Source organism: Prenolepis imparis, unplaced genomic scaffold (genome assembly GCF_030444845.1).
Source record: "Prenolepis imparis isolate NDT839.2.m4 unplaced genomic scaffold, iyPreImpa1.0 SCAF_2, whole genome shotgun sequence".
Lineage (NCBI taxonomy): Eukaryota > Metazoa > Arthropoda > Insecta > Hymenoptera > Formicidae > Prenolepis > Prenolepis imparis.
Genome location: NW_028141160.1, coordinates 3,821,207 through 3,832,126, shown reverse-complemented (window position 1 = coordinate 3,832,126; position 10,920 = coordinate 3,821,207). Strand labels below are relative to the sequence as shown.

Sequence of the window (10,920 nt, the reverse complement as noted above, 5' to 3'; positions counted from 1 at the left end):
AAGCAGTGGTATCAACGCAGAGTACTATTGTTATTAAATCTAAAGAATGTGGATGTTGGTATGAATTTAATTGCGTTTAAAAATTCATTTTTAGGAATGATAGTCTGTGTGTCAATGTAATGCCATCTGTTATTGATGCTTTCCATAGCTAGGTCTAAAGGGACATTTGTAAACAATGAGACCACATCAAGTGAAATTATTATGTCTTCACTGTTTAAAGTTTTTCCAGACAGTGTACTGCATAAATCAAAGCTGTTATTCACGAAGCTCTTCCCTTTAGGAATGCTTTTTATTAATATTTTATGGATGAATAATGCCAAATGATGTAGGGCTGTGTTAACTGACGATACTATGATCCTAAACGGGATGTCTTTTTTGTGGATTTTAGGCAAGCAGTGGTATCAACGCAGAGTACTATGTAGAAAGTAGTATTCTGTTTTTGTGATGTATTCGTTTTTCTTCCATTTCTTTAAAATAGTGTTTAAGTCTTTTTCTATTTTTAGCGCTGGATTGCTATTAATTCTTTTATAGGTATCCTTATCGTTGAGTAAATTTTCGACTTTATTTACGTAATATTTTCTCTCCATCGCTACCGTCGCGTTCCCCTTATCTGCTCGTGTGAATAAAATATCCGGATTTTGTTTTTTAAAAAAACCCGTGGCCTTAACCATAGAATCTTTTTTTTTTTTTTTTTTTTTTTTTTTTTTTTTTTTTTTTAGCGTCTGGAAAATGCGCAACCGCATACCCACCCGCCTCGGGGGAGGCAAGGTGGGTTATGTGGGGCTGGGGGGTAAAAGCGACCCCCGACCCACTAAAAACCAGACGGCGACACTCGGCCTGACGAGTCGATCTCGGGAACCGCTATTGCATAACCTCCGAGAACGACTCAGGCTGCGCGGTTGTTTCGCGCCCTTCTCGCGAGGAGGGAGACATGAGTTGTCTCACTCCTCGTGAGGAGAGGTGGGTGTCGCGCCACACTCTCCTCCTCACGGGGGACTGCGTGCAATGACCCACAAGTCCCCCGACTTGTGGCTCTGCAGTCCCCGTAAACCCCCCTTAACTGGGAGGTTTACTCCATCCTCAGACTTAAGGATGGTGGTCTATGAGGCTGACTATGTGTCAGTCTCCATAGCCTCCGTCACTTCCCTCACACTGGCCAGTATCTTCTTCAGGCCAGAGGACGATGCTAATGGCCCGGCAGGGACTCGCTTCGCCGCGAGTGTACCGGGCTGTTTCGCCTTCGTAATCACTTGCTTGGAGGAAGCCGTGGCTATCCTCTCCGCAAGTGGCACGTCCTCTCTCCTCCTCGAGGGTGGCTTGGGTTTGCACCCTCTACCACCCAGTCGGTGTCCGGCTGGCAAGCCCAAGTCAGCGCAAGCCAGACACTTGGGTTGCGCCGAACACCCCTTAGCGCTGTGACCCAGCTCTCCGCACCGGTAGCAGGCGGTGCTGCGGTCAACGGCTGCTTTGCACCGGGCCCGGACATGACCATGTCCGAGACACCGGTAGCAAAAGACGGGCCGAGGCTTCAGGGTCTCAACCCTGACCCTGCTCCACCCGACCTGCAGCTTCCCCACTCTGGCCAGCTTGCTGGCCACCGATATCGGGCAGCTGACCCAGGCTGAGCCTGGGCCAATGTCGGCGCTGCGCCGGATCTCCCCCACTCGGATGAGCTCCTCTGAACATCCCGTCTCCGCGGCGATTGCCAGGGAGACATCCTTGGAGGTGGAGGCCACGTCGAGGCCCCTGACCCTCAACTCCGCGGTCTTCTGGGGCTGCGTGACCCTCACCTCCTCCTTCTCCTTGAAGATCTCCCTCATCCGCTCGGCCAGCTGCCGAGCTTTTGAGAGCCGGTCTTTACCGGGGATCTCGATGACAAGACCCCCCATCATCGATGGCCTGAGCCTCGACCCCGCGATGCCGAGGTCTTGGAGGAAGATCTTCTCCCTCGCCTCGCCCATCACCCGGGCGTAGGACAGGTCACTGCCCTCTCTCTCCGCGATCGTGACCGTTACGGCCGCGGTTGCGGGAGCTCGCGGGCCCTTCTTCCTCTTTCTCCGCGATGTCTTGCGGCGCTTCTTGTCGGGTTTCGCCGCTTGACCGGGTCCCGTCTGCCCACCGACTTGCGGAGCCGCAGACCCCTTGGTTGCCCGTGGTTGCCGCTTATCGGCGTTCTCGGACTTTCTTCCAACTACCTTGGACCATAAGTCCTTCGTATCCCCCCCAGAACCATTAAGATTCCCCGCTGCGTGAGATCCCCCCCCCCTTCTTCACCGAAGACGATGGACCCCCAACAGTATTTCCCCCCCGTGCAACCCCGGTTGTAGGAAGTTTATCCCCCTCCCGAAGTCCCAGCTTCTTGCGAAGCTCCCTATTCTCGTCCCGACACCCCCGCATCGCCGCGATGGAGGAGTCGAGAACTCCCGCCATCTCGGTCCGCGTGCTGTCCACCTCCTCTTTCAGCTCCCTGATTTGGTCCAGGAGAGCCTCGACTTCTTGGACACTCAGTCCACTAGTCGGATTATCCTCCGCTGCGGTTGGATCGGGAGAAGTCCCCCTGTCCACTGCTGTTGGAGCTGTGACTGGCGCCGGGATGTTCGGGCACCACTCCATGTCCCTAACCGGTTGGTCACTCTCCTCCTCCTGGTCGATGTAGATGTCCCTGGTCCTGAGCTTTCGCTTCAGGGCAGGGGGTCGACGCGATGGAGAGACGGAAGCTCTAGCGGTGGCAAGCTCTGCCTTGACCTCCGCCAGCGACCTTTTCAGGTCGTCTATCTCCACCTCCGCCTTCTCCTTCCCCCTCTTGAGAGTTTCTGCATATACCTTCAGAGCGCAGAGCTCCTGCGAGGGAACCGGCTCCTCTGAGGCACTGCGCGCTCTCTCCATCAGGACACCCAATGCCGCCTGGACCTCCCGCGCTGCTCTCCTTAGCGCAGTGCTAAGGGTCGATTGTAGACCCTTAGACACATCCGAGGTTTTATCCACAGCCATCAGGTGTCTACATGCCTTGGTATAAATTTCTGAGGTTTTCTGCGCTTGGAGCACAACCCTCAGCTCCTCCTCCGTGGGAAGGCTGTCCCTTCCTCTAGTACGCTTGGGTGGAGTGCTAGCGTCTAAAACGTACAATGCCTCCTTTAAGCGTACCTCCTTCTCCAGGATAGCCAGGCGGTCCGCGCGGGCCGCCGTCATACCTGCGTACTCCGAGGTTGTTGGAGGCCGCCCCCGGCCTCTTTCCACAGCCTCCGCCGCTTTCCTTTGCTCCTCGGAGACTTCCTCCACGTCCACATCCATATCCTCCTCCGCATCTGAAGACGAGGCGGAGGAGGAAGAATGTTCCCACTGGGGGTCCGGGGAGGTGTACACCTGCCCCTTCGCCGCAGTGGTGGCTTGGCTCTTGCTCGCTCCTTTGGTCAAGGGAGCGGTCCTTGAGGTGGCCTTTCCGCCTCTGTCCAACCTTGTTAGCCGCACAATCGGCTGGGAAGTACTAGCCTTAGGCTTATGCTTCCCCCGCAATTGAACGGCTTTAGGCCCATCCTTGGTGAAGCAGATCGCCATTTCACCACGGGAGCTCGCTTCCAACTCCCGTGGAGGCCCGACGCTGGATGACGATGAGGGGGTTGCCGGGACAATACAACCCCTCTCACCGGCCACTGCGGTATCCGACCCCGCTGTGACGGTAAACTTCTTCTCTTTCATTGTGTCCGTCATGATAAAAAAGTGAAAGTATTAGCTTTTCTTTCTGGGGATCCCACCCATAGGACGGTTGGGTACCAACCCTATAGAGCCCGTCCTGCCCTCATTCATACATCCACACACACACACATACCGCCTTTCCAAACAAGAAAAGGCCTTGTACCAAGAATTCTTGGTACTGGTCGCTCTTAGCACCCAGTACGACAGTGTACTGGGTGAGCCCTCTCACCACGACAAGGTGGCGACCGACGAGAGAGTAACCATAGAATCTAATTTGATTTGTGTCTGCGTGATTTTAGAGCGATTGTGTAGAAAGTGGGAAAATTGAGAAATTGCTATATTGCGTAACGTAGTAAAATTCATATTCTTATTTCTTTTCGTGTTGCACTCAATATCTTTGATAAACTCATGAATGGCTGTTTTTTTGTCTATGTTTATTGGGAGGCTAAATTTACTGCCCATTTGCAACAGGTTAACAACCTTCGGTGGAATTTGTGTCTCAGTTAAACGCGACGGTAGCGATGGAGAGAAAATATTACGTAAATAAAGTCGAAAATTTACTCAACGATAAGGATACCTATAAAAGAATTAATAGCAATCCAGCGCTAAAAATAGAAAAAGACTTAAACACTATTTTAAAGAAATGGAAGAAAAACGAATACATCACAAAAACAGAATACTACTTTCTACATTCTAGTGACAGTCTCCTTCCCAAAGCTTACGGCTTGCCTAAAATCCACAAAAAAGACATCCCGTTTAGGATCATAGTATCGTCAGTTAACACAGCCCTACATCATTTGGCATTATTCATCCATAAAATATTAATAAAAAGCATTCCTAAAGGGAAGAGCTTCGTGAATAACAGCTTTGATTTATGCAGTACACTGTCTGGAAAAACTTTAAACAGTGAAGACATAATAATTTCACTTGATGTGGTCTCATTGTTTACAAATGTCCCTTTAGACCTAGCTATGGAAAGCATCAATAACAGATGGCATTACATTGACACACAGACTATCATTCCTAAAAATGAATTTTTAAACGCAATTAAATTCATACCAACATCCACATTCTTTAGATTTAATAACAATACATACAAACAAATATATGGAGCTCCTATGGGATCTCCCCTCTCCCCAATAATTGCTGATTTAGTTATACAAGATTTAGAAACATCAATCATTAACACACCACAGTGGAATTTAACATTTTACTACCGTTACGTCGATGACATTTTATTAGCAACACACGCAAAAAACATACCGTATATCATAGATAAATTTAATAAATATCACGAAAGATTGAAATTTACAATGGAACAGGAAGTGAACCGCAACATAAGTTTCTTAGATATATCAATTAGTGTGATAGATAATGAATTATACATTGACTGGTTTCATAAAAAAACTTTTTCGGGTAGATTTCTATCTTTCTACTCGAATCACCCGAAATGCCATAAAATAGGCACTATTTATAATTTAGTGGATAGAGCACTTTTGTTGTCACATCCGGAGTTTCATAAGAAAAATTTGCATATTGTTATAAATGTATTGTTATCAAACGGCTATCCTCTGGATCTCATTTTTAAAGAAATAAATAATAGAATAAAGAACCTTATCTTCACCAAATTAAATGTGACAGACAAAGAAGTCGAGGGCTGTCCCCATGAGAATGATGACAAGAAGAACAATTTTGTCGTTATTCCATATGTTGAATCAATTTCAGAATTGATATCAGCAAAAATTAAAAAATCTGATGTAAAAGTGGGATATCGCTGTTTAAAAAAATTAGATACAGTGATCAAAACACACTAAGATAAGAACGAGGGCCCCAGCAATTCAAACGTAGTATATAAAATAAATTGCAATGACTGCGACGCCACATATATAGGACAAACAAAAAGACAATTACGCACCAGACTTAAAGAACATAGAAGTAATATCAAATTGGATTCATCAAGACATTCGGTGATCTCTGAACATATTTTAAATCATTGCCACACATTTGATTGGGAAAAAACTGAAATATTAGATCATGAAATAAATTATAATAAAAGACTCGTATCAGAAATGTTATATATAAAAGAGCATAAAAATAGTATTAACTTAAACAAAGACACCGAGTTACTTGAAAGTGGCTATTTTGATATTCTAGAAGAATTAAGTGAAATACATGTTTAAATAGGGCTAATCTTGATTAAATGACAAGCGATTTGACTATATAAACAGTTTATTTTTAACATTGACACGCATTAAACCATCGAATTGCTGAGACTCAACAACGAATTTTTGACATGTAAGTTAGTTTAAATAAGACTTTCCGTGGAAGTTAGTGAGAGATTCCGTTTAACATATTCAATTTGGTCAGAAGGGTTGAAAAATGGACTCGTCTCGAGGAGAGTCGGATCTGAACGTTCGCGCAAACCAACGACGAACTAGGATTCGATACTTTTTCAAGAGAGGGCTCCATTAAACATATGTTATGACAACCAAACGCGCAAGTATTGTTTCAAACTTTGTAATTAACAGCGTAAAGCGATGTTCGACATCAAGTTTTGTATGCGATTTCAATTTTTAAACCGTCCGTCATATTATATTTATGTCTAAGTTTATTTTATTCTTGGTTTTTTTATTTGTTGTTCTCAAATTGTATTGAAAAAGACCGAGTACGGTCGAAACGTTTACGCTCACTTTATCATAATAAAAACAAAATTATTCCAACATCCTATTGCTTTTGTGCTCGTTTAGTTGGCCTATTATTCACGTTATCAATTTATATATATTACATAATTACAGAATATTCTAATATGATATATTAATTCTTTGACACTACTGCACTCTTTATTTAGTAGAGAAATATTTTGATTTCTCTTACCAATATTGTTTTATTTTGTTCGGAACTCATTAACCAATCTTCCAATTGAACCAAAACATCATCATTTACTGGGAACAATTTGATAATATCGGGAGCTTCACTACATGCAGATAATTTATTCGTTGCATCTGCTTTATTTTTCAGTACAGCATTCATAATTTCAGAAATGTCATCAATTTTCAAACTGAGAATGTACAACTCTCTCAAAACCCGTTTTTGAAACTCTAAAATGTAAATAATTATATAATTGTAAATATTGTGTAGTAATATTTTCTTACATATAATAATACTTTCTTCCAGAATTTAATTTAAAAACTCTCTCTCCCTCTCTCTCTCTCTCTCTCTCTCTCTCTCTCGCTCTCACTCACTCTCTATTTATTTATTTACATATAGATAGTATAATAAATTATTAAATATCAAAATACCTTTCTCACTAATGTTTTGTTCAAAAGTCGAACCAGATTTATGATATAGCGATGCAGTTTTCACTATAGTTCCAGATGTACAAGTAGTATGTGTATTAGAAGTAGAAGCTTTGAGCTGAATATTCTTATCAATATTATTGTCTACTCTCATCTCTAGAAAAATGTAAATTAAAAATACTTTTTTCGCATATAATTATTAAACTTTTGTATGTATAATATACAATAACTACTACAAATAATTAATAGGGACAAAATGCTAATAGAATTTTAAACTTTTTCCTGTATGTTTTTGTATTTTTTTAAATATTATTTTTATTATAAATATTTTCCCAAAAATTGTGTATAACGCATTTTGTATTATAAAACATTGAATTAATACAATAACATATTGAATGAATATAATATATTATGCAATTATCGTGTTTTTTATTTACTATCGCTTGAGTCACTTTGTTCAATTGGAATGTCAGGATATCTTACATCATCTGATGAAGATATTTCTGTTTCAGTGGACAATTCGTATTCATTATCAGATTTGTTAGAATGCCTTCCATTTTTCTTTTTATTTCGTCTATATTTTTGTTTTAATTTTTCATTGTTGGAGGAAAGATTGTTCGTATTCCTTGCCTTATTAGCTTTCTGTTGCGCTGTTTTATAATTGTCTATAAAACCATATTTTAAATAAATAATTTAATTAATATTAAAGTGAGAAATCTGTGTTTTTATTTAAAAAGTAAATTATTAATAAGCCATGAGTATATATAATTATTACTTATATAATACAGTTTCTATATACATATATAAAGATTTCTAAAATTATTTCTAAAATATATTTGTGCCATATATATATTCTGTACGTATATATAATATATTTTTTATATTACATAGAAAGCAATTATACAATAATGATATATTTAATATGTTTAAAAATATATACTTTACCATATACACCCAAAAGAGTAGCTTCATAGAGTATCCAATTTGCTTCGGGCATATGTTTCTTTTTTATGAAGTCTATTATAACGTTTTTTATAGTACCTTCAGGTGGCCAATAACATTGTGCATTTTTTTTTATATACCATGTATTCGGTACTGCTTCTACTGTATCTTCAACATCAAATTTCACAACGAACCAGGTCATCTTGTCATCAGATCGTTGTTAATTTTATAACAAAAAAATAATATTTTATAATATGTATATATGACAAAAAATATTAAAACACATGCAAATAAATAAGTTTATAAAATATAGCTAATTTTACACACTTTTACTTATTTGATAATAGAAAATAAAATTTTTATGTAAATTTTTATGCAAAAAAAGGTACAAATATATTAATAAAATAAGCATATCTTTCTTATATAAAAAAAATTATTATATAAATATTATATATTATATACAAGTAAATTTAAATTATACATTTTTTGATAAGTTTAAAATTAGCAATCATTTAAATATGTAATAATGGAAATGAAACAAGATTGTGCTTGTAAGGTAGTACTATCAATTTTCTTTTGATAAAGTCAATATTCCATACTTCAAGTGAGTTAGTTTCTTTCTTTATATATTGGATATCAAATAAAGACGAGGAACATGGCTTTGAGTAAAAATTATCTTGCTTACTATATCTGTATCCTAATAAGCATATAGAGGTTTCATAAGAAGCAAAATTTTTAATTTCAACAATTACATTATTTTTTAATTCGACAAATCTATCGGCTATTTTTGAAATATCTAAATAATAATTATTTGTCTGTATTTTTCTGTATTGTGGAGATGTGCAATTATTAATCAAAGGACCATTGAAATGTTCCATTAATAGTTTTACACAATCATCATTCGTAAGATTAGAGAAAACGTTTTGACTTATATTACTTTCCTCAAACACACGATGTATGACTTGTTGTAAAGGCAAAGCAGATTTACGAACCTTTTTTTTTAATTGTTGCATATAATTTTCAAAAGGGAAAGCGCTAAAATTATCAAGTGAGCCATATAATTTTACACAGTCACTTAAATGTAAGAAGTTATGTATGTTGTGTGATATAAAGTCTGGACCGTAAATTTTAATAGATTGACAAATATAAATTTTCATTAAATTATTAGCATATAACACATAATTTTCAAATCTCGAATAATATTGACTGATCATTATAGAACTTGCAAGACTTAATGTAATGAAATTATTGTAGACTTTGGATGACAGAACTTCTTTTAAAATTATAAGACCAGCATATAGCAAAAAAAAAATCTAAATTCCGTAGCTTTATACCTTTTACACTCAAGTATAGAACGTGTCTTTCTGGAAAACTCGTGAGGAACATATCGTTTTAATTTTAGAACATTTTCTGAAATTTTATTAACATCACGAGCTCGTAATTTATGCGGTTGTTTACCATAAATCCATCCATATCGTTTGTGACAAAGAAGTCTTTTCATGCCACCTAATAAAAGATTATGCATATAATCTATTGGAACACTGTCTATCATATTAAAGTTCGGTATATCTAATAGCATACTTCTACCAATATGATGTTCTGGTTGAGCAGTAGTTCTAAATGAAGTATCGGTTCTTTTACAAAAACGCTCTGTTTCAATAAAGCATAATACATGATTAAATAATTCACCTTCTTGGTCACATTTTGTACATGAAAAATGGCCTGTATGATTTTTAATAGCTAAAACAAATGATTTTGCCGGTGAATCACAAATCAACATTAAAATTCGGAATTTATATGTTATAACAGAATTTATTAATATTCCGTTAGTCGATAGATAAATAGATTCATTTATAAAATCTTTTAAAAAATCATCAGATTTTGGTTTTGCTGAACCATGATATAATGCAACTAAAAACACTTGATTTATAAGAATTTTTATTGATTTTACCGAACATAAAATAGGCCAAAACGAGCTATTAGAACTTTTGCTTAAAGGTAAACCATCAATATTGATAGCTAATAAGAACTCTTCATTTTGTTGTATGCTGATTTTATGATTTATACAAAACGAATTTAACGTTTTCTCTATACCAAAATAAAAATATGTCCCACAACCTATAGATTTTACATTTATTTTTCTGGGTGTTTTGACAAGTGTCCTTGGATCCTTTGGTATATCCTTACATCCCGGTATTTCTCGTATTATAGGAAGTAGTTTTCCTAACGCCGCTAAAGTTATATTTTCGTTTATAGCCCGTGCAGCTAGTTTTGAAGTTAACGATACCTTATTTTGGGCATTATTATCGTTAAAATTATCTGATAGAGAATCACAAGATAACACTGAATTGTTGCTAATTAATGCTAGAGATCGATTAATCTTATTTGTAAGCTTTCTATGAAACTTTATTTTATTCCTCGTCTCTGACTTATTCATGGCTATTATTATTAGGTTAGACTAAAAACAGAAATGTTCGAGTATCAAGTATTTATATTATATTTTATACATATATAATATATCGTACTTACTTCGAAAAGGAAGGTTTCGTCCAATAACCATATACACAATAAACGAATATGATATATAAAATATGTGTATCACACAACAGAAACTTTCGGCGGGAAAAGGGTATTAACGATCGCGAAATGCAGGCAGCACGAGGTCTTGGCTGACCGTGGCGACTTGGCAGTGAAGAAGATAAAACAAATGTGAATCGCGTATGTGATGCGCATGTGATGCGCAGAGCACTCTGCACATCGCATGTACGCGCGGCCATATTAAAAGCTATTTTATTGATGCTCAAATAATAAATTATCAGTATTCTCTATTATAATAATAGAATTTATAATAGAAGATACTGACAATTTATTTTCTATTATAATTAATATATATATACGCAATAATATATTAAAAATTAAATATATATTAAAATTTATATTCCGCTCTCTCCGATAATCGCCGACATCACCTTATCAGATTTGGAGATGA

General features: G+C 38.1%; 1 pseudogene across 1 annotated transcript; it reads right to left on the bottom strand.

Moving 5' to 3' along the window:
• Positions 1-4,411: 4,411 nt before the first annotated feature.
• LOC145932831 (uncharacterized) lies at positions 4,412-10,576 on the bottom strand (annotated as a pseudogene). The gene is made up of 7 exons (XR_014424789.1): positions 10,461-10,576; positions 7,935-8,133; positions 7,427-7,654; positions 6,993-7,145; positions 6,936-6,938; positions 6,526-6,791; positions 4,412-4,422 (listed from the first exon to the last, which is right to left on the bottom strand). The product of XR_014424789.1 is annotated as an uncharacterized LOC145932831 (transcript).
• Between the last annotated feature and the right edge of the window lie 344 nt (positions 10,577-10,920).